Here is a 7,844-nt window from a genome sequence, read left to right as displayed (position 1 = left end):
AGAAGGGAGGGTGCTGAGTGTTGCTCTGCTCTGTTCTGCTTCATCTGTCCGGCTCGCCCCAGCCCGCCCTGACTGCCAAGCCTATCAGGGGCTGGCTCCAGCGCTCTGCTCCGGTCTGCTCAGCAGATGGGGGGCTGGCTTTTTACATCTCACTTGAGGGACACCCAGGCAACACAATCTGGGACCCACAATGCAGTGTGGCTGAACCTGTGAAACGAAACGCGGAATCTATGCGGAGCCACGGCCCAGATTCACTCAACGACCTCTCCCTCCATCCATTACTCTCTCTCTCTGCCCCAGCCCCTCAAACACACAGACACACACACACATCCTAGATGTTTTATTGATCACTGGAAATTAGGTCTGGACTCTGATGACAGCAAGCACATACACAAACATACTGTTACACCCTCACAAACACACACTCTTTGTCTCACACACACACACACACACACACACACACACACACACACAAATGGGCCTCCTTCTGTTTCAGAAAAGCAGGCACTTATCGAGAGCGAGGGGAGGGACAGTTGGGATTTGCATATGTCGTGAAGAGAGCGAACTACAAGTCCCATCAGGCCCGGCGGTGGAGATGAACCAGCTGTCCATGGCTTGTAGATCAGATCCCATCCTCTTGATTACGAAATCACAGAATAATGAGGACCAAGCTAGTGAGCCTGCCGTGTGTTCCTCCTCTGTTGTTCCCTAGAACAGAAGTTATTTTTCTTCCACTGCCTCCGAGCAGTGTTCGCTGCATGCCAGCGTTTGGTGTTCCGTGTTGCCATCCGTCCTCCCCTTCTCTCAGGTCACATGGCTCTCCGAGCCCTGCCCCTCCTAAGCTGTCATCCCAGAGCTCGCCTTTTATCGTATGTACATTCTCAACTCTGCCCATCAGTCCTCCACACCAACTGGCCCCACCCAAGGTGCCAATTTCAAACCAATGAGACACATCCAAGGTATGCGAGGAACTTTGAGAAGTTGGGCCTAGTTGTATGCCAGGGGATCCCTGCTGTATCATACTTGATTGTGGATGGACATGAATAACATATCATGTATACATGTGTACCGTAAACATAAATGAATATTTCTAAATCCAGTCCGACCTTGAATGATGTTAGGCTCAACTGGAGTTCAAGAAACAGCGATGAAGCCATGAGAGCATGGAACAGACTGTTGAACACAGAGGTGGAGCTGGTGTTGTGGGCACACATGGGCAGGACTCTGGGGCGAAGACTCCAGACGAACCATCGGTGACCTACAGGGATGGGTGCTTGGAAATACTGTAGATAGGAGGATAGATGCACCAGGCTAAACTATGAGGATTGTCTGTGTAACGATGTGGTGCATTGGACTTTGGAGAATTGTTCGAGGTGACAGTGTGTGTCCAGATGGTCTTTTGTTAGAAAAAAGAGGGAGGGAGGGAAAGAGGGAGAGAAAGAGGGAGAGAAAGAGGGAGAGAGATAGGGAGAAAGACTGAGAAGAAAGAGTGGGAGAGATAAAGGGAGAGAGGAGAGAGAGAGAGAGAGAGAGAGAGAGAGAGAGAGAGAGAGAGAGAGAGAGAGAGAGAGAGAGAGAGAGAGAGGGGGGGAGGAGAGGGAGAAATGGAGAAAAAACAAGAGAAAGAGTGGTAAAACGGGCTGTGTGTATGGACCAAGATCTAGGTAAAGACATCATCTGCAGTAAAGACAGCATCTACAGAATACATCTATGACTCTATGAACCAGGGCAGGAAGTACTCTCTTCCTGTTCTTCCTCACACACTTTAACAAGCTTTACAGGTGTCCAATTATTTATTATGTCACAGCACCCCCCTCAGATATGTACAGTGTTATTCATCAACACATTGACATGGGTGATGCGTTTCCTGTTCCTTCTCGTCTGCGCTCATGCTGTCTCAGTTGTTTGGAGTGAAACATTTCCAAAAGTTGTGATAATCTCTAGCTGTTTCTGATCTCATCCCAAAGACCTGACTTTGTATTAAACAGCTGTTTTTCCTTCTCTGAAAACTTTCTCCCAACTCGAGATCGGTGGGATTCTTGAGGGGCAGACAAAATGAGCAAACAGCAGAACGTGCTCGCGAGGAGGAGGGCAGGTGATGAAGAGAGATGAGGTAAAAAGCTGACAACGTTAATATGGAACCAAAAGGAGAGTGCAACCTGGCAGTCACTCAAATCCTGCACCGCACCTTTAGAAAACAAGCTCTCTGGTGCACTCCTCTCTCTCTCTCTCTCTCTCTCTCTCTCTCTCTCTCTCTTCTCTCTCTCTCTCTCTCTCTCTCTCTCTCTCTCTATCTCTCTCTCTCTCTCTCTCAATATCTCTTTCTGTCTCTCACTCATACTATTTCTCTTTTGCTCTTTATTTCTCTCTCTCTATTGCTCTGGGCGTTGACGTTGTTTTTGAACTGGGTTTTCCACACCGTGTGTGTTAATTGTGCCCGGCCCTGGGGATGAGGAACAATGAGATGGACCTGTTTGAGAGCAGCCGTGCCAGCTACTGGAGATGCCACAGCGTAGAGCTCCAGACACCTGGTCTGCCTGAAGGGCAAGCGGAAGACTTTCTCTCTCTCTCTCTCTCTCTCTCTCTCTCTCTCTCTCTCTCTCTCTCTCTCTCTCTCTCTCTCTCTCTCTCTCTCTCTCTCTCTCTCTCTGTCTTTCTCTCTCCTTCTCTCTCCTGCCCTCCCATCCCTCTCTTTCACTCTTTTCGCTTGGAGAAAACAGCTGCTGTACAGGCTGCTCACAGCCTCTCACCTTACAGGCTCAACCGAGCCCATCAATCTCCTTTCACCACAGTGGAGTGTGTGCGTGTGTAGGTGTGCGTGTGTGCGTGCTTGAGTGTGAGTGAACGCATGTGTGTCTGTGTGAAGGTGTGGCTGAGCAAAGCCCAGCGCAATAGCCCAAGCTTTACAACGTTACAGGGTTAATGTCTTTAACCCTTTGATGCTTGGAGGGCCTGAGGCCACCAAACAGACTGATCAGAGATCATAAATTACAAGCACACAGCAGCCACCGGCCTCACCCTCATCCCGGCCTTCCCAGCCTTCCTTCAGACCGTGCTACGAGGACTATGGCACTGTAGTGAGTGTTTAGTGATTCAGGAGGGGAACTGTTGTCCAGAGAGCTGGTGGTGGTTTGGCAGCATGTGGTTGTCACAATATTAGTCTCACCTGAGATAGGCCAGGTGTGCTTTGAGCTCAAGAAACCACAGAGGGAAAGAGGTAGAGAGATAGACTGTGTGTGTGAATGTGTGTGTGTGTGTGTGGAGGGGTATTACACACCCAGGTGTCACACAAGCCTCTATGGTCAACTCCAATCATTCCCTGTTGTCATCCACTCTGCCATTCAAAACAACATTCACTCTTAACCCTTGTGCTGCCTTCGGGTCACATGACCCAAAAGTTCATAACGAACCATCGTTGTGTTTACCCAATTTTATCCAATACAAAAACAAATAAAAATAATTTTCTTTTAACCTTCGCAATGTGGGGGGTCTGAGACAGCCCAACGGTTAAAAGAAAATGCTTCACTTTGTTTTTGTATGCGGTTGATGAAGTTGTCGCAATACGACGGTGGGTCACAATGACTGATGGGTCAGAATGACCCGAAGATAACACAAGGGTTAACACCCTTCACAGTATATGAACTCTGGATGAATCATCTTTTGGAACCGATCAGCTCAACTCTCCTCAAACAAGTAAACACACAAATCTGACCCCAGATCATTGTTGAGAGGCTTGTCTGTACCGCAACATCAGATTACAGTCTCTTATCCAAACTCAATTTTGACACAGATTTAACTTGTATTAATGGCTCCCATTGCATCCCTGCTCCTGCTTGGCCTCTGTGTTCCACTCTAGCATTCACAACATGCGCCCGGCCATATGTGCACATGGAGGTTCAGCGCTGAAAAAGTTGGCCGTTCCGATATTCATGTCTGACATATTGAATAATGGAAAGTTGCTTGTGGAGTGCTTGTGGGCAGAGCCAGTGACATACGGGCACAAGCACACACATGCACGCACATACAGCAGGCCTTACATACACACACACACACCCACACACATACACATACACCCATGCACTTACACAACTTGGTCAGCAGCACAGATGAGTTCTGGGAAAACAAGCAGCTGCAGGAGAAAGAATGGACCATAAGGCTGGACTGCTTGCCAAATTTCATCATCTATTATGGATTGGCTGAGAAGCACACTCCACAGCGACCAGGGGCATGTCTCTGAGTCCCATGCAACCACAAATCTGCACATCGCCACATACACACACACACACACCATGTACACTAACACACACACACCATGCACACTAACACACACACACACCATGCACACTCACACAAATCATGTGTACTCACACACATAGACCCACAAACACATATTTTTATTCACAATGTACTGCAATTCATAATTTGATCTCTGGGCTGTTGGATAAAGGTGACTGCTGGTAATTATAACCGATCATTATTATATGACTCAATGGGTACCTAATCACAGCATCTGACATCAAATGGATACAGTAATTTTATTTACCACAAACACCAGTTAGACACAATCAGGCACCAGGGACTACAACTTTTAATAAACTTCTTAATCCCATGTGTGCCAAAGACACACTTAAGATTGACATTGAAAGACAATATTGTCATGAATATAAAATGGAAGACCCTTGGAGTATATTATACTAAAATATTCAGATATTTAATTGGAAACAACCTCTGTCACTGTTGCTGTGGCATGTCACAACCTGGAGAGCCCTTCAAATGCACACGTGTGTCTTATGTGTGTGTGTGTGTTTTGTATGTGTATGCGTTTTAATGTTTGAGAGAATGTGGAGGATGGATGTGGAGGTTATGGTCCAGTTCTAGCAAAGCTGACTGTCTTCCTGCCTGGTTGCTGTAGCATTCTAGGACGAGACTTCTGGAAGGGGAATGCGATAAGGAGTGTTTTTGGGGTTTTGTCTATCTTTTCTGAGGGAGCACTTTGGCAGGCTCCATTAGCGCCCAGCAGTCAATAGCCGCGTAGATTACAGGGCCAGGGTAATAAAGGCACATTTGTAGATCAACGGGAGCGGAGGCTGGGCCTGTCTTGTAAATGTGATTAAACAGCAGGTGCAGAATCAGGTCATATGGCTTTGATGTGCCCCATGTGAGAATGACAGGCAGACAAAGATTCTAATATGGGCCCTTCATTTACATGTTCTTGCATGCAGGCTCGCTCGTTCCACGAAGGGCTGCTCGTCACCTTGTTGGATTTTAAAACGTGTCCCAAATTAAAGGGAGATTCAAATGAGCTGTCACCTTCCATTTTAATAGATGTGAAGGAAAACAAACGGTTAAGCTCTTGAAAAACAGCTTCTGCTTGTCTGAGGCTGAATAAACACACCTATTAGCAGTGGTTCATCCCTACACAAACACTCACACTAATTGCATCCTTTTGCCTCTTAACTGTAAGCTGTCATACCTTTCCTCCACGTAGGAACACTACTGATTTTTTTTCCAGACTATTAGGTTTGGGGGCCTTAATATAGTCTTCCTTCCTTCTGTGCGTGAAACTCAGTGAAGCCAGAAATCATCCTCTTAGGAGCTCATGTGACCTGTGACACGGCGGAGCTCGCTGTCTTCGCTCCAGAAGGCCGCGTGGATGGGAGCCTCGCCAGCGAACGTGTCAGCGGCGTCAGTTGACCTGACGGCAACACTTTCACTTGTTTTTTGGAGGAAGTGAATGGTAATTACCACCTAGGATGTAGCCATCTGTGCCGCCCTTTCACGGCCTGTTAAACTCGCTCCTCAGAAAGTTTGCTGGTGACAGAGGCCCTGAACGAGAGAGGACTGCACACTCAGCCAGCATCACTGGCTGAGCTAAGGAGCTCACGGCACTCTGAGGTTAGCATAGAGGGAGAAAGTACCTAACAAGGCGCAGTGTAAGATCTATTCGAGAAGGGAGACGAAGTTGGAATCTGAAAATGTTCCTGTGCGCGAGCGTTGTGTTTACCATGACAAAGTCTACGTAGGTTGGCTAATCTGCATACCTACCCAAAGGACAACAGCCAGTCAATGTCACCGTGACTTTTAAACAAAGGTGCTCCAGCACCTGTCTTCTGTTTACACATGAAGCAGTGAGATGTTTAACGTTGTTTTGGGAAGCTGAGTCAGATCTGTGCCCCAGAACCATCAGCCTTGTTCTTCAGAGAAGGTCACTGTCACCAGCGCTTTAAAGAGCAGGCACTACAGGCAGGAGGAAACATCTGCATGGCTGGGCATTGTGGGTACCTGTGCATAACGTGGGAGCTCTATATTTTGCATCACCTCTGATTACTGACATGTCCAATTAGACACATTAGAAACACATGAAGGAGCATGAGTAATGAGGAAGATGAATAAATGACGCTGTATAAAGACTAGTGGTTTATACACCCAACACGTTACAGACTTTGTATTAACCTCCCCCAGCTTCCGCCAGCCCTGACAGCAATCCATAGCCTCCTTCAACCAGGGCTAGCCTTGGTTAGCCTGACTTAGTTGGCTTCCTATTTAGGCCCAGCCAGCCTCAGCTAGATCCAGTTAGGACCAGCCAGGCCCAGTTAGGATGGGTCAGGCCCAGTTTGGACCAGCAAGGCCCAGTTTGGGCCAGCAAGGTCAAGAACCTCCTGAAAACCCAACCAGGCCCTGTTGGGACTAACCATACGCAGTAATGCCTAGTTAGGACCAGCCAGACCTGGGTAAGCCCAGCCAGGCCCAGTATCAACGAGAGGCTCAGGTGAACAATCCCAGAACTCTCCCCCCCCCCCCCCCCCCCCCCAAATCTACATTCCATCTGTCAAAACTATTGACACCTCTTGCATAACACTTCATTGCATATCGCTTTAGGTCAATATAGACAGCTGGCTCCAGGAGTGTGCTATAAAGTAAGTAAGGTATGGTGTTTCACATTTCTGTGACAGACTGCTGTGATGCCTCCATGACTGATGACAGTTCAGTGTTAGCACCAGCCGAGATTCAAAAGTCCCACTCTCTTTCTGTTCCGTTGTGAAAAGGTGCATCATTCGGCTGGGTGTCAGAGTTTCTCCTTACAAGGAAGGGATTTAGTTTGAGTAAAATTGTGTTTCTAGAGCAAGGTCGTGCAACAGGAACAGTGATACTGCATCTTGGTTCCCACTTCCCCACCAAGGAATTGATGGACATACCTCCTTTATTAGTGGCACACTGTCATTACACTGTAATGTGTCTCACATGGATAATGTCTCACCCCCAGACCCTCTGGGAACCACAAAGAAATACAGCCATTGTTGGTTCGTGGCAAGGCAACGTTCCCTTACTGTGAGAAACAGCCTGGACATGATGACCCGTAGGGAGTTAATAGGTGTCATGAGTGGAGGACACAAAGACCAGGACTGTGGCATGCTGGGACAAATCTGATCAACAAAGGCACCTTGTCCGATCTTGTCATTTGATGTCACTTGACAGTGATGTCTCACTACCCCTGGTCACAGAGGCGCTCTGATTGGACCTTGGCCATTGACCCCTGACCCCTGGACAGACCAAGCCCCCAGGGCAGACCTGTGTTTTTACCACAGTAATCTGTGCTTGGGGAACAAACAACCTCTGTCACTGTGGCGTGTCATGACCTGAATGAGTGAATGTGGAGGGTGGTGGGTTGGGGGGTCTTTAATGTTCATCTATATGATGTTTTTGATGGCACTCTAGCTCCCTCTTCTGGTTAATGAATATATTTTGGCACAAAAGCCATTTTGAAGCCTGAGGCATAAACACAGGTCATGTTAAAACTAATAATCATTAATATTCCCTTAGAACACAGATGGTGGTTTCAACTA

This window comes from Osmerus mordax, chromosome 9 (genome assembly GCF_038355195.1).
Source record: "Osmerus mordax isolate fOsmMor3 chromosome 9, fOsmMor3.pri, whole genome shotgun sequence".
NCBI classification, from domain to species: Eukaryota; Metazoa; Chordata; class Actinopteri; order Osmeriformes; family Osmeridae; genus Osmerus; species Osmerus mordax.
Note: the sequence above shows the minus strand (reverse complement) of the source record.